Consider the following 21,070-nt stretch of genomic DNA (forward strand, 5'->3'; position numbering starts at 1 on the left):
AGACCCATATCACTGATGACTATGGATGCAAAGATTCTCAACAAGATCCTAGCAAACAGGATCCAGCAGCACATTAAAAACATTATCCACCATGACCAGGTGGGATTCATCCCTGGGTTGCAAGGTTGGTTCAACATTCGCAAATCAATCAGTGTGATAGAACACATCAATAAGAGAAGAGAGAAGAACCACATGGTCCTCTCAATTGATGCAGAAAAAGCATTTGACAAAATCCAGCATCCATTCCTGATGAAAACGCTTCAAAGTATAGGGATAGGGGGAACATTCCTGAACTTCATAAAATCTATCTATGAAAGACCCACAGCAAATATCATCCTCAATGGGAAAAAGCTTGCAGGCTTCCCGTTGAGATCAGGAGCACGACAAGGATGCCCACTCTCACCACACTTGTTCAACATAGTATTAGAAGTTCTAGCAATGGCAATCAGACAACAAAGAGAAATAAAAGTATCCAAATTGGCAAGGAAGATGTCAAACTCTCTCTCTTCGCAGATGACATGATTCTTTATATGGAAAACCCAAAGACTCCACCCCAAAACTACTAGAACTCATACAGCAATTCAGTAACGTGGCAGGATACAAAGTCAATGTACAGAAATCAGTGGCTTTCTTATACACTAACAATGAAAATACAGAAAGGGAAATTAGAGAATCGATTCCATTTTCTATAGCACCAAGAACCATAAGATACCTGGGCATAAACCTAACCAAAGAAGTAAAGGACCTGTACTCGAGGAACTACAGAACACTCATGAAAGAAATTGAAGAAGACACAAAAAGATGGAAGACTGTTCCATGCTCTTGGATTGGAAGAATAAACATTGTTAAAATGTCTATACTGCCTAGAGCAATCTATACTTTTAATGCCATTCCGATCAAAATTCCACCAGTATTTTTCAAAGAGCTAGAGCAAATAATCCTAAAATTTGTATGGAGTCAGAAGAGACCCCGAATTGCTAAGGAAATGTTGAAAAACAAAAACAAACCTGGCGGCATCACGTTACCCGATTTCAAGCTTTACTACAAAGCTGTGATCACCAAGACAGCGTGGTACTGGCATAAAAACAGACACATAGACCAGTGGAACAGAGTGGAGAGCCCAGATATGGACCCTCAACTCTATGGTCAAATAATCTTCGACAAAACAGGAAAAAATATTCAATGGAAAAAAGACAGTCTCTTCAATAAATGGTGCTGGGAAAACTGGACAGCGATATGTAGAAGAATGAAACTCGACCATTCTCTTACACCGTACACAAAGATAAACTCGAAATGGATAAAAGACCTCAATGTGAGACAGGAATCTATCAGAATCCTAGAGGAGAACATAGGCAGGAACCTCTTCGATATCAGCCACAGCAACTTCTTTCAAGATATGTCTCCAAAGGCAAAGGAAACAAAAGCAAAAATGAACGTTTGGGTCTTCATCAAGATCAAAAGCTTCTGCACAGCAAAGGACACAGTCAACAAAACAAAGAGGCAACCCACGGAATGGGAGAAGATATTTGCAAATGACAGTACAGACAAAAGGTTGATATCCAGGATCTATAAAGAACTTCTCAAACTCAACACACACACAACAGATAATCATATCAAAAAATGGGCAGAAGATATGAACAGACACTTCTCCAATGAAAACATACAAATGGCTATCAGACACATGAAAAAATGTTCATCATCACTAGCCATCAGGGAGATTCAAATTAAAACCACATTGAGATACTACCTGACACCAGTTAGAATGGCCAAAATTAGCAAGACAGGAAACAACGTGTGTTGGAGAGGATGTGGAGAAAGGGGAACCCTCTTACACTGTTGGTGGGAATGCAAGTTAGTGCAGCCACTTTGGAGAACAGTGTGGAGATTCCTCAAGAAATTAAAAATGGAGCTTCCCTATGACCCTGCAATTGCACTGCTGGGTATTTACCCCAAAGATACAGATGTAGTGAAAAAAGGGCCATTTGTACCCCAATATTTATTGCAGCAATGGCTACGGTCGCCAAACTGTGGAAAGAACCAAGATGCCCTTCAATGGATGAATGGATAAGGAAGATGTGGTCCATATACACGATGGAGTATTATGCCTCCATCAGAAAGGACGAATACCCAACTTTTGTAGCAATATGGACGGGACTGGAAGAAATTATGCTGAGTGAAATACGTCAAGCAGAGAGAGTCAAGTATCATATGGTCTCACTTATTTGTGGAGCATAACAAATAACATGGAGGACATGGGGAGATGGAGAGTAGAGGGAGTTGAGGGAAACTGGAAGGGGAGATGAACCGTGAGAGACTATGGACTCTGAAAAACAACCAGAGGGTTATGAAGGGGCAGCAGGGGGGTGGGGTGGGGTGGGAGGTTGAGGAACCAGGTGGTGGGTAATAGGGACGGCACGTACTGCATGGAGCACTGGGTGTGATGCCAAAACAATGAACACTGTTATGCTGTAAATAAACAAATAAAAATAAATAAATAAAAAGAATAAATGGTTCTCCAACCCTCATGTTGAATATGGAAGAGTATTTTTTCTAAAATTAGTCTCTTGTACAGACCACATTGAAGGGTCTTCTTGTTTCCTTTTGGTTTGTTTCATTCCATTCTGATACCCTATGCTTCTGGTAGAAGCATTTTGTCTTTTTACCTTCTGAATAATTATTGAAAGCTATTATGTTAGTGCCATTTAGAACGTGAAATGTCACTGTTTCTTTACCTCATCTGTGTACTCTTTTTACTTTTCTTTCTTTCCTTTTTTTTTTTTTTTTGAATTTGGGCTCCCTCTCTCTCTACTCAAAGGATCCCCTTTAATATTTCTTGCAGGGAGAGTTTATTGTTCAGAAATTCCTTTCTTTTTTTGTTTGTCCTAGACACTCTCTACCTCTCCCTTCACTCCGAATGATAGCCTTGGGGTATACACTATTTGTGACTGCATATTCTTTATCCTCATATAGCACATTGAGTATATCCTACCTGTCCTTCCTGCCCTGATAAGTCTCTGTGGACCGGTCTGCTGCCAGCCTCATGTACCTACCCTTGGAGGTGAAGGACGTCTTGTTCCAAGCTTCTTTGAGGATTTTCTATTTGTCTTTGATTTTCAAACTTCAGGATTATATTTCTATGTGTTGACTAATTTTTACTGATTTTGAGGGGTATTCTCTGTGCCTCCTCGACTTGAATGCCAGTATCCTTCCCCAGATTAGGGAATTTCTCAGATATCTATAATTTGTTGAATTAAACCTTCTACCCCTTTCTCCTGGCCCTCAGCTTCTGGGATCCCTCTAATACGGATATCATTTCCTTTCATGGAATTCCCAAGCACTCAAAGTCTCCCTTCATGATCCAATAGCTTTGTTTCTCTCATTTTTTCAGCATTTTAATTTTTCCATCCTTTAATCTTCTATGTCACTGATACATACTTCTCCCTCATTCATCGCCTTTGGATAGCCTCCACTTGAATTATATCTCAGTAATAGCACTTTCAAAATGGACCTGAGTATTCGTTCTTTTATGTCTATAGTAAGGGATGCTCTAGGGCCTAGTATGCTTGTATCCAGCCCAGTTACTATCTTTATAATCATTGTTTTCAATTCTAGTGCAGAGACTTTATATATATTCATATTGTTTCAATCCCTGTGAGTGAGTTCATTATTTTGAGGTGAATTGTCCATCTCCTCATTTTGCCCAGAAAGTAATTATGAAAGCAAAAGCAGCCTTAAAGATGGAAGGGAGCAGAAAAATCAAGAATAAAAAAAAAATGGAAACAAAAACAAACAACAAAAGAATACAAAAAACAAGACTCAGTATGTGTTTGGAACTGTTCATTAAAAGAACCAAGATGCCAAAATAAAGAGAAAAGAAAAAAAAAAGAAGGAAGAAAAAAAAAATCTTACAAATATAAAACAATTTAATGAAAAGGGGTAGAAAAAATATACATGTACATAACTTATTGGTAAAAATAAACATGAAAAATATTAAAAAGTTTAAATATAAAAAAAGCACTAAAGAATGCCAATAGATCTTGTGAGATGAACTTACTGCATCAGTTGACAGGACCTTGTGATTCTTTGCTCTTCTCTTAATGATTTGTCTATAATATTGATTTATTTGAAAATGTGGAACTGCCCTTGTGTCCCAGGGTTAAATCCCAAGGGGTCATGGTGGATAATGTTGTTTTTGTTTTTGTTTTTATTTATTTTATTTATTTTCTTTTATTTTGTTTCAGCGTAACAGTATTCATTGTTTTAGTACCACACCCAGTGCTCCATGCAATACGTGCTCTCCTTAATACCCACCTCTTTGTTCACCCAACCTCCCGCCCCCTTCAAGACCCTCAGGTTGTTTTTCAGAGTCCATAGTCTCTCATGGATCATCTCCCCTTCCAATTTCCCTCAGCTCCCTTCTCCTCTCCATCTCCCCATGGCCTCCATGTTATTTGTTATGCTCCACAAATAAGTGAAACCATATGATACTTGACTCTCTCTGCTTGACTTATTTCACTCAGCATAATCTCTTCCAGTCCCACCCATGTTGCTACAAAAGTTGGGTATTCATCCTTTCTGATGGAGGCATAATACTCCATCGTGTATATGGACCACATATTCCTTATCCATTCGTCCATTGATGGGCATCTATGTTCTTTCAACAGTTTGGCGATTGTGACCATTGCTGCTATAAATATTGGGGTACAAATGGCCCTTCTTTTCACTACATCTGTATCTTTGGGTAAATACCCAGCAGTGCAATGGCAGGGTCATAGGGAAGCTCCATTTTTAATTTCTTGAGGAATCTCCACACTGTTCTCCAAAGTGGCTGCACCAACTTGCATTCCCACCCACAGTGGAAGAGGGTTCCCCTTTCTCCACATCCTCTCCAACACATGTTATTTCCTGTCTTGCTAATTTGGGCCATTCTAACTGGTATAAGGTGGTGTCTCAAAGTGATTTTAATTTGAATCTCCCTGAGGGCTAATGATGATGAACATTTTTTCATGTGTCTGATAGCCATCTGTATGTCTTCATTGGAGAAGTATCTGTTCATATCATCTTCCCATTATCTGATACGATTATCTGTTTCATGCGTGCTGAGATTGAGGAGCTCTTTATAGATCCTGGATATGAATCTTTTCTCTGTACTGTCATTTTCAAATATCTTCTCCCATTCCGTGGGTTGCATCTTTGTTTTCTTCACTGTTTCCTTTGATGAGCAGAAGCTTTTGATCTTGAGGAAGTCCCAAAAGTTCATTTTCACTTTTGTTTCCTTTGCCTTTGGAGACATATCTTGAAAGAAGTTGCTGTGGCTGATATCAAAAAGGTTACTTCCTATGTTCTCCTCTAAGATTCTGATGGATTCCTGTCTCACGTGGAGGTCTTTTATCCATTTCGAGTTTATCTCTCCGTATGGTGGAAGAGAATGGTCGAGTATCATTCTTCTACATGTAGCTGTCCAGTTTTCCCAGCACCACTGATTGAAGATACTGTCTTTTTTCCACTGTATATTTTTTCCTGTTTTGTCGAAGATTATTTGACCATAGAGTTGAGGGTCCATATCTGGGCTCTCTACTGAGTCCCACTGGTTTATGTGTCTGTTTTTATGCCAGTACCATGCTGTCTTGGTGATCACAACTTTGTAGTAAAGCTTAAAATCAGGTAGCATGATGCCGCCAGTTTTATTTTTGTTTTTCAACATTCCCTTAGTTGATTCAGGGTCTCTTCTGATTCCATACAAATTTTAGGATTAATTGCTCCAGCTCTTTGAAAAAGACCAGAGTAATTTTGATTGGAATGGCATTAAAAGTGTAGATTGTTCTAAGCAGTATAGACATTTTAACAATGTTTACTCTTCTGATCCAAGAGCATGGAACAGTCTTCCATCTTTTTGTGTCTTCTTCAATTCTTTTCATGAGTGTTCTGTAGTTCCTCGAGTACAGATCCTTTACCTCGTTCGTTAGGTTTATTCCCATGTATCTTATGGTTCTTGGTGATAGAGTAAATGGAATCGATTCTCTAATGTCCCTTTCTGTATTTTCATTGTTAGTGTATAAGAAAGACACTGATTTATGTACATTGACTTTGTATCCTGCCATGTTACTGAATTAGTTCTAGTAGTTTTGGGGTCGAGTTTTTTGTGTGTTCCATATAAAGAATGATTTCATCTGTGAAGAGAGAGAGTTTGACTTCTTCATTGCCAATTTGGATACTTTTATTTCTCTTTGTTGTCTGATTGCAGTTGCTAGGACTTTTAATACTATGTTGAACAAGAGTGGTGAGTGTGGGCATCCTTATCATAGTCGTGATCTCAACGGGAAGGCTGTGATCCTTTTCCCAATGAGGATGATATTTGCTGTGGGTCTTTCATAGATAGGTTTTATGAAGTTCAGGAATGTTCCCTCTATCCCTATACTTTGAGAAGTTTTTATCAGGAATGGACGCTGGATTTTGTCAAGTGCTTTATCTGCATCAATTGAGAAGACCATGTGGTTCCTCTTTCTTCTCTTATTGATTTGTTCTATCACATTGATTGATATGCGAATGTTGAACCATCCTTGTAACCCAGGGATGAATCCCACCTGGTCATGGTGGATAATCTTTTTAACGTGCTGCTGGATCCTGTTTGCTAGGATCTTGTTGAGAATCTTAGCATCCATATTCATCAGTGATATGGGTCTGAAATTCTCCTTTTTGGTAGGGTCTTTGCCTGGTTTGGGGATCTGGGTAATGCTGGCTTAATAAAAAGAGTCTGGAAGTTTTCCTTCTGCTTCAATTTTTTTGGAACAGCTTCAGGAGAATTGGTGTTATTTCTTCTTTGCAAGTTTGATAGAATACCCCAGGGAATCCATCAAGTACTGGGCTATTCTGTTTTGGGAGATTTTTGATCGCTGCTTCAATCTTGTTACTAGATATCGGTCTACTCAGGTTGTCAGTTTCATCCTGGTTCGATTTTGGGAGTTTATAGTTTTCCAGGAATGCATCCATTTCATCTAGGTTGCTTAGCTTATTGGCATATAACTGTTGATAATAACTTCTGATGATTGTTTCTACTTCCTTGGTGTTAGTTGTGATCTGTCCCTTTTCATTCGTAATTTTATTAATTTGTGCTTTCTCTCTTTTGGATTAGTGTGGCCAATTGTTTATCAATCTTATTGATTCTTTCCGAAAACCAGCTTCTAGTTTCATAGATATGGTCTATTACATCTCTAGTTCCTACCTCATTGATCTCTGCTCTAATCTTTTTTTTTTCTTTCGTTTCTTTTTTTTTTTCCATTTTATTTATTTTTTCAGCGTAACAGTATTCAGTCTTTTTGCACAACACCCAGTGCTCCATGCAAAACGTGCCCTCCCCATTACCCACCACCTGTTCCCCCAACCTCCCACCCCTGACCCTTCAAAACCCTCAGGTTGTTTTTCAGAGTCCATAGTCTCTTATGGTTCGCCTCCCCTCCCCAATGTCCATAGCCCGCTCCCCCTCTCCCAATCCCACCTCCCCCCAGCAACCCCCAGTTTGTTTTGTGAGATTAAGAGTCATTTATGGTTTGTCTCCCTCCCAATCCCATCTTGTTTCATTTATTCTTGATTACTTCCCTTCATGTGTTTGGAGTTGGTTTGATTTGTTGTTGATTCTCCAGTACTTTAAGTTGTAGAGACAGCTGGTGTATTCTGGATTTTTCAATTTTTTGAGGGAGGCTAAGATGGCTATGTATTTCCCCCTTAGAACTGCCTTTGCTGTATCCCATAGGTTTTGGACCGAGGTGTCTTCATTCTCATTGGTTGCCATGAATGTTTAAGTTCATCTTTGATCTCCTGGTTGATCCAGAGACACCACAGCCCCGTGCCCCTCCCCGATCTCCTGGTTGATACAAGCATTCTTAAGCAAAGTTTCATTCAATTCTCTTATTTCTTTATTGATTTTCTGCTTCAATGATCTGTCTACTACTGAGAGAGGCATGTTAAGATCTCCTACTATTAATGTATTCATATCAATATGACTCTTTTTCTTGATTAATAGTTTTCTTATCTAATTGGATGCTCCCATATTGTAGGTATAGGTATTTACAATTGTTAGATCAACTTGGTGGATATTCCCTTTAAGAATGATGTAGTGTCCTTCTGTATCTCTGACTACAGTCTTTAGTTTAAAATCTAATTTATCTGATATGAGAATCGCTACCATAGCCTTCTTTTGAGGCCCATTGGCATGAAAGATGCTTCTCCTTCTCTTCACTTTCAGTCTGGGTGTATCTTTAGGTTCAAAATGGGTTTCTTGTAGACAACATATGGATGGGTCCTGCGTTTTATCCAATCTGCAAACTTGTGTCATTTTATGGGGTGCATTTAGGCCATTCACATTGAGAGTGATTATTGATAGATAAGTTTCTATTGACATTGTGTTACCTTTGAAATCTTTCTGTCTGTAGATTGTCTCTATATTTCTGTTCAATGATATTCTTAGGATTTTTTTTCTCTTTTATAGGACCCCCCCTTAGTATTTCCTGCAGTGTCGCCTTGGTGGTTACATAGTCTTTAAGCCTTGCAGGTCTTGGAAACTCTTTATCTCTTCATCCATTTTGAATGACAGTTTTGCTGGATAAAGTGTTCTTGGCTGCATGTTATTCTCATTTAGTGCTCTGAATATATTTTGCCAGCCCTTCCTGGCTTGCCAGGTCTCTGTGGACAGGTCTGACATTAATCTGATGGGCTTTCCTCTGTATGTAAGGAGCTTCTTTGTCCTAGCTGCTTTCAAGAGGGTCTGCCTAGAGTTATAATTCTTCATTCTAAGGGGTCGTGAGGACTTTCCAGAATCTAAAATCTTGGGGGGAAACCGTTCTGCCTCTAGTACATGAACACTCTTTCCATTCATGAGATTGGGAAAAATTTCATAGACAAATTCTTCCACTACATCTTCTAGACTTCTTTCTTTCTCCTCCCCTTCAGGGATTCCAATAATTCTGACATTAGAACATTTCATGGCATCATTTATTCCCCTGATTCTGTTTTTGTGGCTTCTGAGCTGTTTGTTCCAGGCTTCCTCCTGATCCTTTCTCTCTATTTGTTTGTCCTCCAGATCACTATTTTTATCTTCTGTCTTGGTTACCCTAGCTTTCAGAGAATTTAGATTGGATTGGAACTCATTGAGAGCATTTTGAACATCATCCTTGGTGGCTTTCAGTTCTGCCCTAACTTTGTGAACATCATCCCTGGTGGCTTGGAGTTCTGCCCTAATCAATTCCGTTTGGTCATCCATGTATTTCTCCAACTGAGCTATTGCCTGGATAATTGTTAGTCTGAATTCCTTTTCTGACATATTGTCTATGTCGATAGCCATTAGCTCTGTTGCAGAAGATCCATCCTCTGTATTTTTCTTCTGTTGGGCATTCCTCCTCCTAGTCATTTTGGTGAGAGATGACTGAACATATGTCGCTGGATGTATCAAATGTGGTGCAGTCAAGGTTCACCCTGAAATGCTTCTGAGCAATCAGGATTCCCCACCCAATCGATATAAAAAAGAAAGGAGAAAAAAAATGAAGGTAGAGAGAGAGTGAGAGAGAGAGACAGCAAAAAAAGGAAGATAAAAGAGAAGACTCAGCCCAAATGGGCCCCAAGGTAAAATTTATGAAGTATACAAACAAAAGTAGAAAAACAAAAAGACTGAAAAAAGTATAGTACAAGAGAGGGGAGTAGTCAATATGGCGGACAAGTAGCAGGCTGAGACTACATCAGGTAGCAGGAGATCAGCTCGATAGCTTATCTAAACATTGCAAACACCTACAAATCCAATGGGAGATCAAAGAGAAGAAGAACAGCAATTCTAGAAACAGAAAATCAACCACTTTTGGAAAGGTAGGACTGGCGGAGAAGTGAATCTAAAATGACGGGAAGATAGACCACGGGGGGAGGGGCCGGCTCCCGACAAGCAGCAGAGCAATGGAGCACAAAATCAGGACTTTTAAAAGTCTGTTGCACTGAGGGACTTTGCTCCAGAGGCTAAACCGGGGTGAAGCCCACGTGGGGTCAGCATGGCCCCAGATCCTGCAGGGTCACAGAAGGATCGGGGGTGTCGGAGTGTCGCAGAGCTTGCAGGTGTTAGAACAGAGAAGCCGGCTACAGAGACAGAGCCTAGGACTGAACTCTCAGCTCGGGGTTACCTTGAACTGGTCACGGGCTGGGTGAGCTCGGAGCGCGGCTGGAGGCTGGGGATACGGGAGTGATTGGGCGCTGTCCTCTGGGGGCTCACCAAGGAGTGGGGCCCCGGGCTCTTGGCTCCTCCGGGCCAGAGACTAGGAGGACACCATTTTTATTCCCATCCTCTGGAACTCGACGGAAAACATTCAGGGAACAGAAGCTCCAAAAAGCGAACCCGAGCCGATTACTTAGTCCGGCCCCGGTAAGGGTGGTACAATTCCGCCTTGGGCAAAGACACTTGAGAGTCACTACAACAGGCCCCTCCCCCAGAAGATCAACAAAATATCCAGCCAGGTCGAAGTTCATCTATCAAGGAAAGCAGGTTCAATACCTAAGACAGCAGTGGAATTCCAGAGGAGGAGAAAGCAAAGCAGGGAACTCATGGCTTTCTCCCCATGATTCTTTAGTCTTGTGGTTAATTCAATTTTTTTTTCAATTTTTTTCTTTCTTTTTTCTTCTTCTGCTAAATTTTTTAAAACTTTTACCCTTTTCTTTTTTAACATTTTTTGACTAGTTTATCTAAAAAATATATTTTTTCTTTCCTTTTTTATATTTTTTCTTGATTTGTTTTATTTTTTTAATTTTTTTCTTTTTTTTCTGAACCTCTTTTTATTCCCCCTCCCCACAATTTGGGGTCTCTTCTGATTTGGTTAAGTGCATTTTTCTGGGGTCGTTGCCACCCTTTTAGTATTTTATTTGATCCTTCATATCCTCTTATCTGGACAAAATGACAAGGCGGAAAAAATCACCACAAATGAAAGAACAAGAGACAGTACCGAAGGCTAGGGATCTAATCAACACAGACATTGGTAATATGTTAGATCAAGAGTTCAGAATGATGATTCTGAAGGTCTAGCCAGGCTCGAAAAAGGCATGGAAGTTATTAGAGAAACCATCTCTGGAGAGATAAAAGCCCTTTCTGGAGAAATTAAAGAACTAAAATCTAACCAACTTGAAATCAAAAAAGCTATTAATGAGGTGCAATAAAAAATGGAGGCTCTCACTGCTAGGATAAATGAGGCAGAAGAAAGAATTAGTGATCTAGAAGACCAAATGACAGAGAATAAAGAAGCCGAGCAAAAGAGGGACAAATAGCTACTGGACCATGAGGGGAGAATTTGAGAGATAAGTGACACCATAAGACAAAAAAACATTAAATAATTGGGATTCCAGAAGAAGAAGAAAGAGAGAGGGGAGCAGAAAGTCTATTGGAGATAATTATTGTAGAGAATTTTCCTTATATGGCAAAGGGAACAAGCATCAAAATCCAGGAGGGGCAGAGAACCCCTCTCAAAGTCAGCAAGAATAGGTCCACACCCCGTCACCTAATAGTAAAATTTAAAAGTCTTAGTGACAAAGAGAAAAACCTGAAAGCAGCCCGGGAAAAGAAGTCTGTAACATAAAATGGTAAAAATACTAGATTGGCAGCAGACTTATCCACAGAGACCTGGCAGGCCAGAAAGAGCTGGCATGATATATTCAGAGCACTAAACGAGAAAAACATGCAGCCAAGAATACCCTGTCCAGCTAGGCTATCATTGAAAATAGAAGGAGGGATAAAAAGATTCCAGGGTAAACAAAAACTGAAAGAATTTGCAAACACCAAACCAGCTCTGCAGGAAATATTGAAAGGGGTCCTCTAAGCAAAGAGAGAGCCTAAAAGTAGTAGATCAGAAAGATACAGAGACAATATACAGTAACAGTCACCTTACAGGCTAATAATGGCACTAAATTCATATCTCTCAATAGTTACCCTGAATGTTAATGGGCTAAATGCCCCAATCAAAAGACACAGGGTATCAGAATGGATTAAAAAAAAAAAAAAACATCAATATGTTGCCTACAAGAAACTCATTTTAGATGCGAAGACACCTCCAGATTTAAAGTGAGGGGGTGGAAAACAATTTACCATGCTAATGGGCATCAGAAGAAAGCTGGGGTGGCAATCCTTATATCAAATCAATTAGATTTTAAGCCAAAGACTATAATAAGAGAAGAGGAAGGACACTATATCATACTCAAAGGGTCTGTCCAACAAGAAGATCTAACAATTTTAAATATCTATGCCCCTAACGTGGGAGCAGCCAACTATATCAATCAATTAATAACAAAATCAAAGAAACACATCAATAATAAATACAATAATAGTAGGGGACTTGAACACTCCCCTCACTGAAATGGACAGATCATCCAAGCAAAAGTTCAACAAGGAAATAAAGGCCTTAAATGACACACTGGACCAGATGGACATCACAAATATATTCAGAACATTTCATCCCAAAGCAACAGAATACACATTCTTCTCTAGTGCACATGGAACCTTCTCCAGAATAGATCACATCCTGGGTCACAAATCAGGTCTCAACCGGTATCAAAATATTAGGATCATTCCCTGCATATTTTCAGACCACAATGCTCTGAAGCTAGAACTCAATCACAAGAGGAAAGCTGGAAAGAACCCAAATACATGGAGACTAAACAGCATCCTTCTAAAGAATGAATGGGTCAACCAGGAAATTAAAGATGAATTGAAAAAATTCATGGAAACAAATGATAATGAAAACACAACGGTTCAAAATCTGTAGGACACAGCAAAGGCAGTCCTGAGAGGAAAATATATAGCGGTACAAGCCTTTCTCAAGAAAAAAGAAAGGTCTCAATTACATAACCTAACCCTACACTTAAAGAAGCTGGAGAAAGAACAAGAAAGAAACTGTAAACCCAGCAGAAGAGAAATCATAAAGATCAGAGAAGAAATCAATGAAATAGAAACCAAAAAAAAAAAAAAATAGAAAAAATCAATGAAACTAGGAGCTGGTTTTTGGAAAGAATCAATAAGATTGATAAACCCCTGGCCAGACTCATCAAAAAGAAAAGAGAAAGGACCCAAATAAATAAAACCATGAATGAAAGAGGAGAGATCACAACTAACACCAAAGAAATACAGACAATTATAAGAATATACTATGAGCAATTCTACGCCAACAAATTTGGCAATCTGGAAGAAATGGAGGCATTCCTAGAGACATATAAACTACCACAACTGACCCATGAAGAAATAGAAAACCTGAACAGGCCCATAACCAGTAAGGAGTTTGAAACAGTCTTCAAAAATCTCCAGAAAAAAAGCCCAGGGCCAGATGGCTTCTCAGGGGAATTCTACCAAACATTTAAAGACAGCCTCTTCAATAAATGGTGCTGGGAAAATTGGACAGCCACATGCAGAAAAATGAAATTGGACCATTTCCTTACACCACACACGAAAATAGACTCAAAATGGATGAAGGACCTCAATGTGAGAAAGGAATCCATCAAAATCCTTGAGGAGAATGCAGGCAGCAACCTCTTCAACCTCAGCCGCAGCAACATCTTCCTAGGAACATCGGCAAAGGCAAGGGAAGCAAGGGCAAAATGAACTATTGGGATTTCATCAAGATCAAAAGCTTTTGCACAGCAAAGGAAACAGTTAACAAAACCAAAAGTCAACTGACAAAATGGGAGAAGATATTTGCAAACGACATATCAGATAAAGGGCTAGTATCCAAAATCTATAAGGAACTTAGCAAACTCAACACCCAAAGAACAAATAATCCAATCAAGAAATGGGCAGAGGACATGAACAGATATTTCTGCAAAGAAGACACCCAGATGGCCAACAGACACATGAAAAAGTGCTCCACATCACTCGGCATCAGGGAAATACAAATCACAACCACAATGAGATATCACCTCACACCAGTCAGAATGGCTAAAATGAACAAGTCAGGAAATGACAGATCCTTGCTAGGATGTGGAGAAAGGGGAACCCTCCTCCACTGTTGGTGGGAATGCAAGCTGGTGCAACCACTCTGGAAAACAGCATGGAGTTTCCTCAGAATGTTGAAAATAGAACTACCCTATGACCCAGCAATTGCACTACTGGGTATTTACCCTAAAGATACAAACATAGTGATCCGAAGGGGCACATGTACCTGAATGTTTATAGCAGCAATATCTACAATAGCCAAACTATGGAAAGAACCTAGATGTCCATCAACAGATGAATGGATAAAGAAGATGTGGTATATATATACAATGGAATATTATGCAGTCATCAAAAGAAATGAAATTTTGCCATTTGCAATTACGTGGATGGAACTAGAGGGTATCATGCTTAGTGAAATAAGTCAATCTGAGAAAGACAACCATCATATGATCTCCCTGATATGAGGACATGGAGATGCAACATGGGGTTTAGGAGGATAGGAGAAGAATAAATGAAACAAGATGGGATTGGGAGCGAGACAAACCTAAATGACTCTTAATCTCACAAAACAAACTGGGTGTTGCTGGAGGGAGGTGGGGTTGGGAGAGTGGGAGGGGGTTATGGACATTTTGGAGGGTATGTGCTATGGTGAGTGCTGTGAAGTGTGTAAACCTGGTGATACACCGACCTGTACCCCTGGGGATAAAAATATGTTATATGTTTATAAAAGAAAAGAAAAGAATGGATGAATACCCAACTTTTGTTGCAACATGGACGGGACTGGATGTGATTATGCTGAGTGAAATAAGTCAAGCAGAGAGAGTCAAGTATCACAAGGTTTCACTTATTTGTGGAGCATAACACATGACATGAAGGACATTGGGAGATGGAGAGGAGAAGGAAGTTGAGGGAAATTGGAAGGGGATGTGAACCATAAGAGACTATGGACTCTGAAAAACAACCTGAGGGTTTTGAAGGGGCGGGGTGGGAGGTTGGGGAAACCAGGTGGTGGGTAATAGGGAGGGCACGTATTGCATGAAGCACTGGGTGTTGTGCAAAAACAATGAATACTGTTATGCTGAAAAATAAATAAATTTAAAAAAAAGAAAAAAATATATGACAACAGAAAAAAAATATATGAAAGCAAAAAAAGGAAGAACCTCGTCAAAAAGAACCTCAAGTATAAGATTTATATACTATCAGGATAAACACAAATACACAGAAACACTGGCGGAAAGAAAAGTTGGGAGAGTGGTTATAAATTCTCAGTGTAGGCAAGGAACATTATTTTGATTCTTCCTGGATGTATCTTGATGTCTTTGTGAAAGGACTCAACTTTCCTAAGATAAAGAGGGATTAAAAATTGTTTTACCTATGGGGTAGCATTCGTTGGGGAAAGGGGATTACCTTGAAGTTAGCGCCATATGTATATTAGAAAATAAAGATTAAAAAAGAATAAACTAGACTAAACTAAACTAAAATTAAAAAATAAAAAAATAGAAAAGCAAAAGAAAAACACGGGTGTATATATCAAAAAGTTCAGGTTAGATGGTTATTAAGGAATTTGATGTACTGGACATCTCACTGTGATGGGAAATATGTTAAAAATTATCTATATGTATAAAAAAAGAACAAGAATAATGGTAATGAGCTAAAAATAAAAGTTGTATTTATGAAGTAGTAGTGGTTTTTTTCTCTCTCTCTCTTTTTTTTTTTCTTTTCTGTTTGGTTTTCTGGGGGAGGGACCTGCCACGTGGGTTTTCAGTCAATGATGTTCCCTGAGTTAAGTCCTCACCCTTTCACCTCACCACCACCTTCAAGGGGGTGGGCTCTGAAGAAACTGTTTTTTTTTTTCAGGCTTTTGTTCTCTGGAGGTTTTTATGTTTGTTCATCTGTTTTCTCTCTCCTTGACAGCTTTTGATGGTTTTTAGAGGTTTAGAGGAGAGCAAACTGCACCACAACCTCCCTCTCAGAAAGAAGCCTCAGAAAGCTCTGCAGAGCTCCTGGCAGAGTAGGTTCTGAGTCACAGTCCTTGGGCATGCAGGATCTCCTCCTTGTACCCCAAACCACAGCCGCGGTGGATGTCTGGGAAGCTCCAGACATCCAGACATCCAGAGATGTTCCAAGCAGCGATTGCACACTTGGATTTTCCCACTGGCCCGGGCTGGGAGTGCCTGGTTTTTCCGGGTCCAAGTGCTCCTGGCTAACGCCTCTGAGCACCTCTCCCAAGGGAGGGTGTGGGGCATGCGTGTCTCAGGAATGCCATCTGGTCAGGCTCCCAGCCCCTCACGGGAGCCAGACCCCACGTGTTATCGGGTGTGCTGGTAGCTCAGGCATACTGGCGGCTCAGGGACCAAGACCTGGTTTCTCTGCCGCACTCTCTCTGGCTCAGCACCAGGGGAGGCTGTCCTGGGTCTGGTGACTTAAGCCCCTGTCCCTAACCGCCCCAATTCCCACAATTTCCCCCATGATCCTTTGCTCTTTTTTGAGTGCTTTCAACCAGACTCCAAGTTAATGCTGGTCCCCAGATGCAGGGCATTCTCGTATTGGGGTATTGCTTTCCAATTGGTCACCTCTGGTGGTTCCCTCCCCCTTTTGTTTATCTTCCGATATCAGTCCAAATTTCCCACTCCGCTTTACCTGTCCACTGGAGTCTTCTGCTCTTGTAGAGATCCAGACGTGTATAATTCTGATCTCAGGCTGATTTCATGGGTGATCGGAGTTCTTTGGTAGCGAGTCAGCTCACTTTAGGGTACAGGTTGAAACGGCGCCTCCTCCTACTTCCCGGCCATCTTGACCTCTCTATATCTAAATTTTAAGTGGGATTTTGCAGTTTGAAATCATATGTGCAGAAATTTGCATCTTTTTAAAGACTGATTTATTTATTTGAGAGAAACAGTAGGGTGGAGAGGGGCATTGGGAAAGAGACATCTAAGCAGTATAGAGTCTGCTGCTGGGCTCATCATACAACTGCAAAACCAGGACCTAAGCCAAAACCTAAGATTAGGACAACCAACCCACTGCAACACCCAGGTGCCCCAGAAATATCAATTCTTATACCTACTTACTTTTCAGATAATTAATGGTCTGTTCACAAATCCTAGGAAACCAAACAAATGTACTCATCATTCCCTGAACCGGGTCACAACATGAATGTTTAAGCTGAATAAATAGAAAGGCCTTTATTTTTTATATTTATTTTTCCAACATACAAATGCTTATTAATACGAATGAGGATTTAAAGACAGGCAAAGTGAAAATAGTTATAGAAAGACCTTTGAAGATTTTATTTATTTATTTGACACAGAGATAGAGATCACAGGTAGGCAGAGAGGCAGGCAGAAAGAGAGGGGAAGCAGTCTCCCCACTGTTCAGACAGCAAGATACATGGCTTGACCCCATGAACCTGAGTTCATGGTCTGAGTTGAAGGCAAAGGCTTAACCCACTGAGTCACCCAGGCACCCCTAGAAAGACCTTTAAATAAAGAATATCTTCTGTGTACATTTGTTTTCATATGGCACCAGAAAATAAACCCTAAAGAAATTAATTTAAACCTGATCCTGTGTAAACATGAGAATTTTATTCTTTTCCAATCATTGCATCCTTCTTAATCATCTCCAGTGGGATTTTCATTATGGAGAAATGAGTCAGGCAGTGGGACTGCGTAATTGGATAGAACTGTGAAATATTTTTAAGTCCTTCAAAATTCTTATGTTCCCAAGGGGAAGAAGACAAATGAAAGAAGTTTAATATGATTTGGTTAAAACATGAGACAATGGAATATATTTACAAATATCAAGACAGTTATTTGCAAATGCTTTTAGATACCAACTGGAGCTTTTTTTTTTTTTTTAAGAAATGAAGTTGGAATAAATAACCTTAAGTAAAGTTCAAATAGTGCTTTGCTTTATAGTACAATTAGGTGAATGGAAACTCTGTAAAAATGTTACCAAAAAATCATTTAGTTGGATCATTTCAACGACACTGATTAAAAGTCAGCAAAGGTAACTTTAAATACTGTGCCAACTATGATTCACCCATAATATTAGGGTGTTTAATTAAAATGTAATAAATAATAATTGAAGGGATAATTTAAATCTATCCACTTTTCCTTGTTTATTATCAGTAAGACAAATAATTGTCCCTGATATTCCATAATTTGTTTACTTAAAGAGAATAAATATTGGATATATATAATATTATAGAGGTATATTTAAACTTATGAGTATAAAAACAAGTAATATATATTTGGAGAGTTTTTCAAAAGTAAAAGCCTGTTATTCATAGGACACATCTATGATATCTGTTTGATCTACTGTCATACCCTATAAAATAAATCAACACTTTAAGTATTCTTAAATAAGAATTCTATTGAATACAAATGTGTTGGAATGGGTGTATATAATTACCACCACTAGCAGCGTAGCATATAATCTCACTATTATAAACTCAATTAAAATTTCCTTCTTTTATAAATAATTAAAAAACAATTCAGATTTATATAATGATTAGAGTCTAATTTCAGATGTATAAGACATAGAATATATGCAGTGGATTAATAAATATAATTAATTAAATTTCTTTTTTTCTCTCTGCTTTTATTAACATCAGTTTCATTGTACATATAGTTCTTATGGCTGGAAAAATAGGAAAACAGCATCATCAGGATTCATATATATAATTCACATGTGTCTACAATATGCTACTCATATAGCTGTCAGAATAGTAAGGAAAATCCTTTATCAAAAGCATCCCTCAATTAACTCCTGACAAAATTGATATTTTGTAGCATCCATGTTCCTGAAATAATCATGAAGAATGGGCTTGCTATTATTCATTTGATGGTTGGTACGCATCCCTAGGACTGACTTTGAAGCCTATATTAGTTTATAACTTTCGACTGTCAATGGTTCTCAATGCAGGACACCAATTTTTATTGATATGACTTTTTGTCTGTGAATCAAATGCAGCTCAGGTCCATGTCTTTATTCCTGTTTTCTGTGTTGAATTCTCACTCATTCCTATTATGCCACAACTATTACAGCAACAAAATAAGAGCAATGGTGAGGCTATGTAACAGATCTTAAACCTTCTCTTTGGATCTCAAATGTTTCACTTTTATTCATATTTTATTTGTCAGAACAAGTCACACAGTGAAACTTACATTAAATTGAGAGGGAATATTCCATTTCTCTGGATGTGCTAATCCCCAAACAAATCCCCAAACTTGTTCCCAGGGGGTAGTGCTTGTATTGCTTTAATGGTATACTTTGATATGCTTAGCTTTCTATTTGACTTATTATGTTCCCATCACTAGTCAAGATTTTCCTTTGAAACCTATTATAATGCACAAAGGACAACTACAAAATCTCAGTGAGATAAAAAATAAAATAAGCATTTATTTCACACAACCTTACAGATTTGATGGCTGGTTTTTGAGTTCAGAATGGTTCCATGTGTCTCTTAATCCTCCCAAACCAGCTCAATGGACAGCAGCTACTCAGGGCATACTTCCCTTGTGGTGGAAGTTCAAGTTTTCAAGGGAAAGCTGCTTATAAAATAAGCAGACTCCAACTTTTATCCACATTTTTATTAACATATAATGTATTATTTATTTCAGGGATAGAAGCCTGTGATTCATCAGTCTTATATGATTCACAGAACTCACCATAGTACACATACCCTTCTCAATGTTTATCACCCAGCCACCGCATCCCACCTACCCCCTTCCCTTCCAGCAACCCTCAGCTTGTTTTCTGAGATTAAGAGTCTGTTATGGTTTGTCTCCCTTTCTGGTTTCATCTTTTTTCATTTTTCTCACCTTTCTACTATGATCCTCTGTCTTGATTCTCAAATTCATCATATTGGTGAGATTATATAATTGTCTTTCTCTGATTAACTTATTTGCATATCATAATACCCTCTAGTTCCATCCACATCATTGCAAAAGGAAAAAAATTCATTTTTGTTGGCCGCATAGTATTCTGTTGTATATATATATATATATATATAGCATATATTCTTTATCCATTCCTCTGAAGCTGGACATATAGGCTCCGTCCATAGTTTGGCTATTGTGGACATGGCTTTTATAAACATTCATGTGCATATGCCCCTTCAGATCACCACATTTGTTTCCTTACGGTAAATATCCAGTAGGGAAGTTGGTGGGTCATAGGGGGGGCTCTGTTCCCTCCCCCTTTTATTTCACTCAGATGTCTTTTACCCCTTGTCTATAGAGAATTTATTTTAAATTTACTTAATTTTTTCAGTGTTCCAAGATTCGTGGTTTATGCACCACACCAGTGGTCCATGCAATACGTGCCTTCCTTAATACACACCACCAGGCTCACCTAACACCACAATTCCTCCCCCCAAAACTGTAACTTTGTTTCTCAGAGTACACAGTCTCTCATGCTTTATCTCCACCTCCAATTTCCCCAACTCCCCTCTCCTCTCCATCGCCCCATGTCCTCCATGTTATTCCTTATGCTCCCCAAGTAAGTGAAACAATATGACAATTGACTCTCTCTACTTGACTTATTTCACTCAGCATAAGCTCCTCCAGTCCCATTCATGTTGATATCAAAGTTGGGTATTAATGCATAATATTCCACTGTATATATGGACCATATCTTCTTTATCCATTCATCTCTTGAAGGGCATCTTGGCTCTTTTCACAGTTCATCAAATGTGGCCATTGATTCTATGAGCACTGGGGTATATACAGAGCTTCTTTTCACTACATCTGAATCTTTTGAGCAAATACCCAGTAGTGCAATTGCAGAGTCATGGTGTAGCTCTATTTTTAAATTTTTTTTAAGATTTTATTTATTTATTTGACAGAGATCACAAGCAGGCAGAGAGGCAGGCAGAGAGAGAGGAGGAAGCAGGCTCCCCGCGGAGCAGAGAGCCCAATGCGGGGCTCAATCCCAGGACCCTGAGATCATGACCTGAGCCAAAGGCAGTGGTTTAATCCACTGAGCCACCCAGGCACCCCGTAGCTCTATTTTTAATTCCTTAAGGAATCTCAACACTGTTTTCCAAAGTAGCTGCACCAACTTTCATTCCCATCAACAGTGTAAGAGGGTTGCCATTTCTCCACATCCTCTCCAACACTTGTTGTTTAC

The sequence above is a fragment of the Meles meles genome, unplaced genomic scaffold (assembly GCF_922984935.1).
Source record: "Meles meles unplaced genomic scaffold, mMelMel3.1 paternal haplotype, whole genome shotgun sequence".
Lineage (NCBI taxonomy): Eukaryota > Metazoa > Chordata > Mammalia > Carnivora > Mustelidae > Meles > Meles meles.